The sequence below is a fragment of the Athene noctua genome, chromosome 1, assembly GCF_965140245.1.
Source record: "Athene noctua chromosome 1, bAthNoc1.hap1.1, whole genome shotgun sequence".
In the NCBI taxonomy this organism is placed as follows: Eukaryota; Metazoa; Chordata; class Aves; order Strigiformes; family Strigidae; genus Athene; species Athene noctua.
In genome coordinates this window covers 7595145-7609320 of record NC_134037.1, presented here as the reverse complement: position 1 = coordinate 7609320, position 14176 = coordinate 7595145, and the positions used below count along the sequence as shown (strand labels likewise).

The 14176-nt window shown below is 41.8% G+C and overlaps 1 protein-coding gene across 1 annotated transcript in view; it reads right to left on the bottom strand.

Moving 5' to 3' along the window:
- The window catches only part of RUNX2 (RUNX family transcription factor 2), a 222619-nt gene that overhangs the window by 56089 nt on the left and 152354 nt on the right, over nt 1-14176 (bottom strand). The window lies entirely within an intron of this gene.

Here is a 14176-nt window from a genome sequence, read left to right as displayed (position 1 = left end):
ACTAGATTCATGTGGTTCAGCCCTTTTCCTCTGCTATCTTCAGCATCTTTGCAACATCAATGTGATGACTGATAAGAAAACAGGGGGTCAAAGTGTCAAGAAAACAGTGGTTATTTCCTTTGTATCAAATACGAAAAGCAACGTGTCTCATCTTTCTCATGGCTTAGCCCAACCCAGAGAGTGGCTAAACTTTTCTCAGGTGGGACTGAGAGGTGTTGGTTGCGAGGGGAGGCATCTGCACAACATATCACACCCATTAGCATGATTCCAACCCTGGGACACCTCATTTTTCCTAGATACTTTGCTTTTCTGCATTGAGCAAAAGACTTTATATCATTTTTTCCATTCCAGGAAACATATGCAAAAACTTGTCAATAACAGTCAATGCACGATTTATCCCTGACTTATCTGCTGGGGGTGGAAAATGTCTCTGTGAAAGATCTGCAAGCTCTACAAGCAACCCACTGACCATGCAGTTTGTCATGTTCTTGCTATTATAGTATGAGGCTCAATGCCCAGGCTTCGTACTGAGAAACAAGTACAAAGTCACAGACTTAAAATTCAAGCTGTTGGAGTCTAAGGATGTAAATGTGTTGAAAGAGAAGCAGTAAGGCTTGTGGAGGGAGGGCGTTTTGAGGCAGTTGATTAGACCAACAGATAAACTGTGAGCTCCCGAAAGCAACTGCTAAAGTCTACAAGGACAAAAAAGAGATGAACTACGTATGACCTCTAAGTTCTGTAAGAAGACCAATGCAAGATGAATCTGAGAAATGAAATTCATAATTGTACTAGATAGTAACCGTTATGGATACAATAGAAATACTGCTTTTATGACACTTAGTGTTTTCCCTCATCTCTCCCACTCCAAGGTCCCTCTGTCCTCTACTTTTATGTCTCAGATAATTTATAAAATTACAGTAAACTCAGAGCAATTGTTCCTTATTTCTCCCAGTTTCCTTTTAGTCTTAAAAATGACTTGGCCGAGAACTTGTCATTTTTTCCATCTGTGTTGGTTGGTCTACCAAAGATAATGCTTTATCTCATTGATATTCAGTGAATTAATCTCCAGCACCAGCACTATCAGACACTGGAGTTTACAGAGGGGCAGGGGGATACATTACACCTTGAATGATCAAGCCACTGATCAAAGGTGAATGTCTTCCTCCATCTTTTGAATGAAAACTATCTGGAAACAACCAGTCCAAACAGACACATGACTTTAGGCTCAGGGTGTATGGTCTAACTGGAGTCTGCACACAGGGGAAAACCCAAAGCACTGCAACAATAAAGAGTGTAACATTAACAACTGTCAGCATCACTACAACTTAATTACCCACCTGATCTTCAAATCTGTGTATCTAGAGGCCAAAATTCCTCATTTTCCTAGGAAACAGAAATCCATTCTGCAAAAAGAATGGGGTTTCCCATGCAAAATCAGGGGCAAATCCCACCTCTTTGTCAGCACTCTCTCACTTTCTGCTTTCCTTGGGAGGGCCATTCTGCCCCGGCTCACACACACGTATCAACAAACACACCCCGGCACAAGGTGCTGATCCACTCATACACACAGGAGACAAAAACCCCCAAAGCATAAAGGTGCATTTTAAGGTGCTTGTCGCAGCAAGGAAGCTAGAGGTTTCTTATGTTCCATTTTTACATATTTGATACTACATAGTACTGCAATACTGCATAAATAAATACAGAGGGGAAAAAAGCTCTATACTATTGGCCCTAATTATTATATCTCAGTAAATTAGCACCTGACTTATGGAGATCACCTCTGAGCACATCCTGGACCAAATTCTTTTCTCTTGGCCATCTGCATGGTGGAGGATATCCATTCTGGCACGTAGCTTCAGTTTCTGAATTAACGGTCTGTATAACACTTCTTATAAAGTCTGTGAAACATTTTTAGGACAATTTGGGAATTAAATTCCTTCTTCAGGAACGAGTTAGCCATTGTCCCCAGCCCTGAGTTCCCTGGGAGCTGTGAGGAGTCATCTGGCAGGTGAGAAGTCATGAGCTAGGAGGCAATGAGAGTCAAGGCTCTGCTTCCCACTGTTATCTTTGCAGAAAACATACAGATGGGTTTTGATGGCTACAAAAGGAAAACCAGCAGGATTCAATTCTACCATTTATTACCTGAAGTAAGTAATTCCTTTGTGTATCTTGCTAATAATTATTTTAAATCTTTATTGTGAACCCAAAATGGGAAAAGTAAAATGATCTATAGCATCTGTGGCAGAAAAAAATTCCCAAAACTGTAACTCCCCTTTTCTTTATGACTGGGATTGGTATTGACCCATTCAGGAAAAATGTGCTTACTGGCAAGGTACTGGCCTTTTCCAGAAAAATGGTGTCACAGCCTTTCAATTCTTTGAAATTTGCCTTGTCACAAGTATTAACAAATGGGTACGTATTTTACTAAGAAATACTGATTTCTTAACAACAGCTGTAAAGCAGCCAAAAACCCTTGGAAGAAAAACAATAACTGCATTTTAAGCTAAAAGAAGTAACTAAATAACAATAACTTTTCCTAAATAAACCAGGAACTGCAGGATTCATAGCAAGATCAGCTCCCTCATCCCATATATATTTTTACCGACTTCTGATAATATTTCAAAAGCCACCCTTGACTTAACAAGGTGTTAAATACAGAGGGCAATTAATATTCATATTCACAATCATATTCATATTCAGTATTTTCACCAATGGCTACCTAAAGCATTACACAACTTTTATTAAGTACCCATTACATCTGGACACTTGAGAAGAGAGTGAGCTTAAGAAAACATTTTCAAAAGTGAACTACTACTCATTCTGGGACGCAGCTAAAAATTTGATTTCCCCCTTTCTCGTATTGTCTGTGGGTGTGGGTGTGCTTCTGAGCTTCAGGTCTTCCATCTCTGAGGTTCAATTTATTTGCAGTTGTTGTGGCAAAGAAGCACTGAAGAAATGACTTTGACATTTTATTTGCAAGGCCTGAGATCTGTGGTCATTCTCATCTCTAGCAGGAGACCTTTGCAAATTCTGTTTTCAAAGTTCTCCTTTTCTCTGTTGGGTGCATATTTTCCTTGGTCTTGAGGACCAAGGAGCACGAGCTAGGCTGCTATAATTTTCTCTTATTTTGGTCCACAACACCAGTGTGGGACTTAAAGGACACAATGCGATGGGAGAAGCCCTGCGTGCACCAGTGATGGGCTTGGGCTACACACCTAGGCAAAGCATGGGTCCCTTCATGAAGCTCGTATCAGCTCTCATACATCAGGAAAGGTTTATAATTAAAATAACACGACAGTAGCTGAAATGCCAAAGGCCAACAGTGACATTAAATCTGGCAGCAACTTCAGCAAATCTACACTTCCTCAAAGCACAAACTGGATCTGATTTTAGCTTTGCTTTTTGACAGAAAGAAAAAGCTAATTGCAAGATCTGAACACTGACCCTAGATGTTCACCACCTTTCGGAGGAGCTAGAACAGGGAGTGCCTTCAGGACCCTACTACTTCCAGAGGAAGGACAGGATCTGGGCATGGAGATTCGCCTCTGAGAGGACTTTCATTTATGGTATGCATTAATTCATTCATCTTCATCAGGGTTTCACCCCTCAGCCCCACTGGGATGAGTGTGAGCCCCCACTGACTTGACTTGAACAGACTCGGGGACGTGCCATCTCCTCCGAACCACAGTCTGTTCAAGCAGCAGCGGTTTGTGTTTTCCTGTCTCTAGGTTGTCACCCGGCAGATGACCTAAATTATCTCTCTATTTTTTCTTTTCTCCAGATGGTGAGGTCTGATATAGGCAGGTGTGTCTGAGCAGCCAATTTCCCTGGCACAGGGCATGTACCTTCAGCCACGAGTGGAGGATTCTCTTTCCATCCTTCAGCACAGGTGCTGCCAACACAGATCGGGTGCAGGGTCTGTCCCTCTGTGCCACATGCACCTGGATCAGTAAGTCCGAGAGACAATAACCAGGTTATGCTGCAGTTCATCAGCACTTTATCTGCTGGTATTTTCTGTCATGGAGGAGCTGGTGAGCTGCTCCAGGGCAGATTCCCACAATAAAAAAAAAATGCCCGTCTTTACATGACCGACAACCAAAAACTATCTTTTATAAATAAATAAAGTGCACAGAAAAAAAAAAAAAAAAAAAAAAAAGTCCTTGTGCCCTGTTAAATGGAGCAACCAAAATGAGTTCCTATTTGGAAACATTACAACAGCAGTTGCGGGGATTCTCTTGGTCAAGCAGAGACAGGGAGGATGTTTGAAACAACACGTACAAAACCTTCCCTCGCTGGCAAGGCAAATGGTTACACAAGTTCTCCGTAAAATCTTTATCTGCAGTCATTAGTCGGCAATCCTAAACACTGGATGAGTTCTCCCCATCGTTTCACAATGGGTTTTTTTCTGGTTTCTAGGAACTGTTTTCGAGGACTGCCATTCAGTGTGTGAGAAAAATGTGTGAACATGATACACAGTCAGTTCTTTTTTCTCTTGGACATTACCCCATTACAGAAATACAAAATATCACGTCACCATGTACCCTCCTTTTCTCTAACAGTTTCCATCCAGCACCTATAAGCACATTACAAACATGAGTGATTTTTCTGTGACTTCAAAGATCCCTGCCCAGAGGGAAATGTGGTTTCTGTGCTGAACATAAGGAAAAGATGATTGAAGGGGTAGTGTGAGGAGAGTAAGAGGCATCTCTCTTAATGCCCAGTACAATGCCTTATAAAACGACAATCCTGTTTCTATCAAGTAGTTTGAATTAATCTCTTCCAGACAAATAAAGTAGACTAAGGAAAGAAAACAGGGTGGAGGAGAAAGTACAAATAAAGATGGAACAAAGATGCCATTTTAAATCACTGGCCCCAACTCAGCATGTAACCATTTTCTATGGCAAGGAGCAAGTCAAGAAAATTCCTCATCGACTGGTACTTTCGACAGCTCCACGAAAGCCAAAGCCTGTGGATTTTGCAGCTCTTCAAAGTACAGGGGGAAATCCCTGCCAGCGCTGCTTCAAATCCCTGAGCAGTGCAGGAATTGCCTCTCAACACGCGGTGACCGATCAGCAAAGGGACAGAGGCACAGACTGGATTTTCAGTCCTGACTTCGAGGTCTAGCTGCCAAATGACATTACAAAGAGAGACCTCTGGAGATTTCTCATACTTTTTTTGGCTTATTCTCCTGGTATATTAATCTTAACAGAAATCAGCTGTTCTCCTTCTCACTTATACAGTATTTGCAGAAGAGACTTTAGCATCTGGCCAGGCTATTATTAAAAGATGAGAACATCCTGCTCTGTTAGGAGAACAACACTACTGGCAATAAAAGGACAAAGATCTTTTGCATCCAGGTTTCCCAAGATGTGTCTGGAGTATTTGTGGGTTTTTTCCCTTTTGCCATGGCCTTTCCTTCCTATTTCCTGATGTTTGCTAACCTGCCTCGCACACTCCAGGGCAGGGATTAAAACTGTGCTTTCCTAGGAGAAGCTATCTCACAGCATTTGGATGTTACAGCATCATTTTCATCTACTAAGGACTTCTTTTTCCAACTACGGAAATGAAAAAGTAAACAAGCTGGGAGGGTGAGGGGCTGCCTTGGTATTTAGGCTCTGACTTTATTTTTAATAGTGCTCTAAAGTCACAGCCTGGAGGAATACAAATGAAGGGGTGGAAAGGAGAGGTCACTGAGGACTGGACTCTATAGATGTGCAACAAGGTTTTAAACCCTTACTGTGCAACTGTGTGCCCAAACCCAGAGACAGGAAAAAATCCAAACCCAAATTGAGAGGCTGGGGGAAAAGTCACCAACTGCACTTTGGGAGGTTGGGGATGGACATTAGGAGAAGCGTGGGGATGGGATGCTCTGCTGAAGCCTCGTCTCCAACTCCACACTTGGAAGATATCAAGACTTGGTGGGCACAGCCACGCTGAGTGGATCTGGTGGTGGTGGTCCTACTTGGAGCCTCCATTGGATCAGGAGACCCACGGACACCCCTTCCAACCAGCAATTCAGTGACCCTCCATTGATAACACCCACATCTACGGGTTGAAAAATGCTGGTGTCCAAAACCACGGGGCTATTAATAGAGGGACTTCAGTTGATCTCTACTGGCGCAATCATCATCTGAATTTGGCCTCGTGGTGAACATTAATCACTGGCAAGTTGCTGCGGCATATCAACTTTAACATGGGTTGTTTGCTTTTCTCTAAGTGTTGGGACATCCCGCAAGCTCCAGCTGCTCATCCTGAGCAAGCTGCCGGGAGGGAGTGGCCAAGGGCTGCCTCCGCGGATTGCAGTGATCTCTGCTTTTCTTCCTGCCCCACCGCAAAACCCAAGCAAATCTGTTGAGACAGCACAACTTGGCCTTAACTCCACATTGTTTTTTGACCAGATCAGCAGTCTGGAAACTGGGTCAATTTTTCTAAACATGTGGTTTAGAAATGTGCTGTTTCAAAGGACACTATCCAATGGTGTGAGACCAAACATTGGATTTGTAGTAAAAAGAGCTAAACAACAACAACAACAACAAAAGTTCAAAGCTCTCTATAAACACTGAGTCCATGGGACACCCTGACAAAGTATGGAAATAGTAAATTCCCTGTTCTATATTTAGGGAAACTGAGGCACAAAAAGAGGAGTCCAAAGCTGCCTGGAGAGTCACGGACAATGCTGAAATTTCCCAGCTACAGAACAAAAGCTAATTTGTCTTATCTTTACAAGTTCTTACAAATGTAACTACAGGGATTTTATTTTAATCTCTCATCCAAACTGCAGTAGGGAAATTCAAGTCCACCTGTTATTTAGGTAACACAGTCCACCTTAGAAGCACAGGTTGCATCTACCCTCAGCAATATAGGCAATTTATCTGCATGAAAGTAGCAGGGCAGGCCCGAGACCTTGAATTTTAAATTATGTGACTTTGTTTGCACTGCATCAGATCACCAGATGCTTTTGGAAGTTTAAGCTTTTTTTCTCTTTGTATCTCACAGTCTTATCTGTTATGGCCAACAGCTTCCTATTCTCAGAGGGGTAGATGCCAGCGTGCCCCCCTCCAAGGCCGTGTACGTATCACAAAAAGACCCCATGGGAACACCTCCATACATCACAGGCTGATATTGCACCAGGAGATCTACAGGGAAAAGATTATAATTACAGAAGGCCAAAGACAGTCCCTTTGAATGCTAAATGTTTAAATTTTTTATTTACACTCGTGCTAAAACTTTTCTTCAAAATGTTGAGTAGAAATGCTCAACCTGTTCCCAGTATTTTATCCGACACAGTCATCCCCATTACCTATCCAAGGATTAATGGGTTTCTAGTGGGTTTTCTGATCATTTTAACCCGTCCAACAAATATTTCTGGCAAATAACACTCTTGGGCTGTTCTCTGCAAGCATTCAGCCTAGTGGTGAGTGCTTGAGGTGCAAAGCTGGATACCCACACCACACCATGCCCTCTCCTACCCAAATATATGATCTAGTTTGATCTCTCCAAGTGTTGCAGAGCACTGCTGTGACTTATGCAGAGCATTGGCCATTCATGAGTGGTTACCCAGGGGTAGGATTTCACCCCAAAATGCCAATTCATTTCCTCCTGACCATGCAGAAGGTAACTAAACAGTACATGTCAATCCTTGGATATATAACTGTGATTATTTCCTCCTTTTCCCCAGTAAAGAGCTTGATGAATGTTTTATTTGGTGCCAGCACAGGGCTTGGTGCTGAACCATAAAGTCAGACCCTGCTTCTTCTCTCCCCCACCTCTCCCCAAGAGCTTGTTTTAGGCACAAAAAAGGCTGATTTAGGCCTATGGCTGTCCACATGTGGCTGCTCTGAGCCCCTCCAGTGTTGCTTACAGCCACAGGAAATTAAAAAGCTAAAACCGAGGCCAACAGGGAGACGCAGTGCAAGATGCTGCCCGTCGTATGCACACTATGTGGGACCGGCAAAGGCCTGACTCCAGTGATCCAGAGTTGACGTTGAACTCTCACAACCCAAAAGCAAGAAGCTATTTACTGACACCAAGAAAAGGGGAGGACAACAGTCACCACCCCTTGTAGGAAATGTCTTTAAATCTTATCTCCTAAAAATACCTTGAGTTTGATCCCCGCTCCCCCCCCCCCCCCAGCTCCACATGTCTCCGTATTGTGCAGTCCTCCATGCTGACCAGAGGTGGTCATTTTGCTTTGAGAGTGGTTGGTTTCTGGCTAAGGCAAGAGAAGGCAAGTCACCTTCTCAAGCTGCAAAAGGGTAAATGAATCAAAAACTCAAAAGCAACACCCCCAGCATGATGTACAATGGGAACTGCTGTACTAGATCAGTGATGCTTTGGCTCTTCCAACCCTTGTGCTGACCACGTCTGCCATAAATATCCCATAGAAACATGACAGAAACCAACAAAAGATAGAGAGATTACTGTAACTCCCCAATAACCTTACGGATTTCATGCTGTCATACCTCTTAATTCAGACTGGTTTAGCTGAATATGTGTTATCTGTACAGTCATGCAAGCCGCTTCTAGCTTAGACAACAATCTGTAGCAGATAGCTCCTAGCCTGACTCACGGGGCCATGGCATAAATTGGATGGGACCGTGGGAAGCCTCCAGCCCAACCTCCTGCTCAGTCAGCCTCAGCTCTGGGGTCAGACTAGGTTACTTCATGCTTTACACAGTTCAGTCCTGCAAATTTCCAAGAACAGAGTTGGCACAACCTCCCTAGGCCCCTGTCCCACCCCCCTGACAATACAAAATGGTGGAAAATTGTTTATTTCCCTTTATGACCGTCTGGATTAGGTGACCATGAAAGCAAGACCATAATGAACGTCTCTCTGTGCTCTGACTAGCTGAGATGGGTTAACCTGTGTACCAGAGGGCAGCAGAAAGTCTTAGCGCTCATGTTTGTAGCATAATTCCCCCTAAATGATTTACACAGCAATTATACCAGAGAGCATTGATTGGTTTGCTTGGTTCCTCACTCTTGGATAAAGCTTCCCTAAAATCAGGACTCAGATTATGGGCTGGAATGAAAGCACCATTGAAAACCCCCAAACGTTATCTCAATCTTCAACCACCACGCAAAAAAATGTGTAGGTCTATGGTAAAGCCAACAGAGCTCACAAAATCAGTATTAGTGACATTTAAACTTCAGAGTTAAAGGTTTCTTGAAACGATCAGAACCTCACGACTCTCTGTGCTACTATTTCTCTTTTGTAGACTCAAGAAATAGCTAAAAAGTATAAGAACTTACTATGACACCAGGCACAAGCTTGCATACAACTCCTGTCCTCTCCTCTCCTCCTGCAGACGGACTTGGGTGAACTTAACCTCACCTTCATTAGCTGCATCTCCTCCTACCCCTGACACTAGGCTGGAGGAAAAACAGCCTCCTCCCCCAGTCTCCTCCCTATCCATATATCTTTTGTTGCTTGGAAACTATTCTTGCCTCAGGCCATGCAAATCACAAGATTATCTGTAACTGCATTCCTCAGGTCTGTCCAGGAGGAGGTGGGGATAGCACAACCCCCAACCTGGAAAAGCGCCATAAACCCCAATCCCTCCCCCCAGTTTGGAAATCTATCCCAGCCTCTCCTGTACTCCAAGCTCTTCCCACAATACCGTAGTACAAGAATGTCCCAGCTAATGTCAGTTGTTAGGTTTCAGAGTTAACGATCTAGCAAGATGAATGGAGCAGTTTGCGCTATTCTAAGAAACACAGGTTTTGATAGTTTGCAGGCTCAGGAAGGGAAGAAACATTTGAGATCAGATTTAGAAGGTGTCCTTTACCACCCACAGGCCTGGAAACTTGGTTTTTATATTTAATTGAAAACTTAAGGGCTGCAAAAATTGATGGGACCACCACGAAAGGGCCGGTACTGTGTCCTACCGTGTACTTATTTTACCCTGACTGGTGCTACGAGGAGACAGTGGAAGAAAAAGAAGCATAGAACATTAACAAAAAAAAAAAGCCATTTTATTGAAAATGAAATTCAAACTTCAAATTAATATTACAATCATGAGAAAATGCCAAACAATTCAATTTACAGTTGCAACATACAATACAAATAGTCCCTTTGAAGTTGAAGTAAACTGATCCACAATCATCGTCTGTGGCATAAAGCAGAGTGTGTTTGTACAATATGTGCATGAAAAGCAAATCTTGGGTGACAGCATTTGAAAAAATAAAAAATTAAAGCTTGTATTTACACAAAAATGCTACAATTATTTTGTTCCAGCAGAAATTCAAGACTGGTAAAGCATATTTAACAACAACAAAAACATTGGAATGTCACTCATATTACCTAAAAGTTACTGTAAAAGTATGGTTTTGGCTGATATATTTAAAAGTACTGCATTAAAAAAAAAAAAAAAAAAAAAAAAAAGCAAAGAGTTATCTGTAAACATGGAAGTAAACAAATATCTAAAAAAGTTCTCAGAAAATGTTAAAATGAAATGCATTCTATTTAAAAACAACAAGAAATTCAGGGGTTCAGAGAATGGGGCTTCTTTGAGCTCATGGCTGATCCAGGTTTGAATTATTGCTTTTGCTCATGGCTTGTTGGCTGTGTGCAGCCCGGCGCAGGGCTGAGCTTTGCTTTGCTAAGTGTGAAAGTGCAAAATTTTCCCCGCTTGAGATGGTACCTGTGGAAACCGGTAAATCTTTGCTTGGGGGACTGCTGGCAAAAAAGTTCAATGCTAAGAAAAGACACAGCAGCTGGTCTTTTGAAAGAAACGATAAATGCCACACAAATGATGCTGTGGGTTAAACAATTTGTTTTACTCATCCATCCCAACCCACTGACCCTGATCTGGTTACCCTTAGGAGGAGGGAGAAGAGGATTTAATCCTCCGTTCAGCAAAAGGGACATCGTGCCTGTTGTGCTGGAAGTAAATCTTTGGTAGGATAAGAGAGCTGGAAAGTAAAAAAAGGCCATTTTTAGTCTTTATGACCGGTGCCAAAGATTGCCACTCACCGAAGGGGAAGGGCTGTCGTACCTTTGAGAAAACTCCTTTCTATTGATGCTAAGCACCTCGCCAAACGTCAAATAATCTGATATGATTTACTACATAGCACTATTTGGTTTTTTTTCAGTCTAAAATCCCGATTCAAGAGCATTTCCAAGTGAACTCAAAAGCATTTTTTGAAAGCTTTGATGAGCATCTCTACCCCAGCCTGTACAACTCCCTCGGTGACCAGCCTGATATACCTGGAGAGATTTTCCAAAGGCACCAGGAGGGTTCAGGAGCACGGGGGATCTACTGAAAGTCAAGAGGATGGTGCTCCTCCAGCCGTAGGTACTTAGAAAAGCCTTTCCTGCCTATCTTAAGCAGGCAGAGCAGGCAGAGCCAGACGCCTGCCCGCACAGCCAGGGAAGCCGAGGGCACGGATCGGGCACACGTGCCTCGACTGGGAGGAGAACATGTTTTCAACGTTTGTCCCTAATGGTCCAGTTGAAAAACCACGGGGACACAAACAGAGTCCTGTCGGTACTGAGCAAAACAAAAGTCTGGTCTGTGCTGGATTTATCCAGAAACAAAAACCAAGTGCTTGAATTTTACAACAAAGTCTTAAAAAAAAAAAAAAAAGAAAAAAAAAATCTGGGTTGCTGCCTGCAGCCACTCTTAACAAAATTTCAACACAAAAGCACCCTAAAAATTACTTAATATGCATACAGTAAACCTTAAAAAGCCCTTCTCAGCAATAACAAATAATGTACAAATATAGTACCTTTTATTAAATAGGAAACAGCTTGCACTGGCAGTACATCTTTTTCTCTTGCTTACTAAACAAAAAACAAAACTGAAATGTGTAACCAGACACTGGCTTTTTAAGTGCTGCTGAGACTAACAAACGTATTTTACAGTTACAAATAAATGGACAGTGGTATGCTTCAAGCTACCACAAACCAACAATAAATAGAATCAATTACAGCTTCCATCTTTGAAGGAAAACTAAGTATTAGAAGAAAAAAAAAAAAAAGTGTCTTACTTATACTTTAAGCATACTTGGTATACCACCTTTAGAAGGCAAAGACTTTATTATTATTTTTCTTTAAGAGCACATCATCACGCAAATCGGAGGGATGTACCATGCTAAATGTCAACTCGTTTAACAGCTTCGCTGTTAACGAGCGGTGATGGTGTTGTCCGGCTCTGTATGGCTATGCCCACCGCTGATTTATTGCAATACTTTGGAGGTAACCAAAGTATGTGGTGGCTGACAGCCCCCAAGGAGGCTCTGGACGGCGATGGCTAAGGCAGGGGAAGGAGGGACCACCAGCAAACCCCATCAGCACATGCCAAACATTCCACTAAACCAGGCTTAATGTCACCTGCCTGGGGACAGCGTAGGGAGGGCAGTTCAGCTCCCACCGCATCCAGCCGATGCCGTGTCACCTCCCTGTTCGCTGTAGTAGCCCTGGGCTGGGCAGAATTTGGACCTCTCCACTGGAGAGTTTGGCGGCAGATGGGTTGGTTAAGGGTTTTGGGTGCAATTTGCTCTCCCTGTATCATGCCTGGGAGCCCCAGGGTGGCTTTTAAGGTGACTTTTTATCTTCATGATTTGCAGAGGTGAGTATTGCTGCCCTTGGGCTTGTCTCTCTAATACAGCAACAGCCACATTGGCTTCAAAGTCAACACAGCATCCTTATGGCTCTAGCATTTAATGCTAATGGGTGGTGATGCGCTACCAGGCAGTTTGTGTCTCAAGTTTTGAAATTTTTTGTTCCATCGAGTGGGCTGAAATTGCAAGGGGAGGGGAAAAAGTTTCACCAATTCTCCCTTAATTCCATTTCTGAGATATTTAACAATTCATTATTTGTAAAATACGGGCTTTGAAACGGTTTTGATTTTTCTTTGGGGGGGGGGGGGGGGAACAACAAACCAACAAACCGTCAAAATTCAAATCATGCTGTCAAAACAGAACATTTTAAATATGAATATTTTCAAATTCTGAAGTATTGAGAAAAATCCTGGGAGAAGAAGAAATTAGGGGAAAGGTGGAAAATATTTAATCCTTCCTACCATTTTTCCAGTGTCTCCACAACTACTGATTAAAAGGCAAGACTGTTGAAGGCAACCAGACAGCTAATAAAAATATTTTAAACACAATATTTCCTTCATAAGTTATATAAAAAGATCCTACATCCAAAATCATTTGATGTGGATGCATTTGGGTTGGGTTTGCCATTTTTAAGTCACATTGTAAACTGGTTCACACTGGAACTGCTTTTCAGAGTTGGGTAAAGGTTTGAGGTTTACACCATTGCAGAAATGTAGTAAGTGAAAAAAAAAAACAAAAACAAAAACACTTTTAGAGACCGAAGTCAATATATCATTACATTAAGAAACGTTTAAAGGGTCCAAATGTCATTAAATAATTATAAATATTCTTTTAAAGTTATATGATGATTCATGTTAGCAAACAACCTCAAATTTTACACACTTATAATTTAAAAAAAAAAAAGAACATAGCCAAACACAAATACTATGTATACCATTTTGGCTCTAGTAATATATATTGCCATTTTCATATTTTGCAAAAGTAATAACATTTTGGTTTTTGTTTTTAAAGGTTTTGGTTGTTATTTTTGGTTTTTGGCTAATCAAAGGCAAAACGAACGGATACAAAAGCAAAAAGGAAACCCCAGGGGTGTCTAGCCTAACTTGAAGATTTGTTCTCTTTAAGTACCCAAAAACAAACGAAAAAAACAATGAACACAGAGAAGTTCCAACCGTTATCTGCAGCAAGGCTTGGACAGAGTTTTTTGGGTCAGCTGTTTTCATCTGAATGTATCATGGAAAAATGGAAGCAACTCGATCTTTGCTTTCCTTTTTATGTGCACCAATACAAGCCAGTTGAATTGCACTACGGGTATGAAGAGGGTCCCATACATTGTATGATTGCAACTGTATTTGGAGTTCATGGTTAGGATTTTTTTTTAATTAAAAAATAAAAGGGAATGCAGCCTTTGCCTTGCATCACCATGTTTCTCCTGAAAGCTGGGGAGTCCGTTCTCTCCTTATTGGCAAAAGAACTCACTAGTTATTACAATAATCTAGACACAAAAAAAAAAAAAAAAAAAAAAGAGGGGGTGATTTTTGTGTGTGTGTGTGTAAAAAGTACATTTTAAATATAAAACAAAGTAAAATGGTTCCAATAAAAAAAAAAAGTA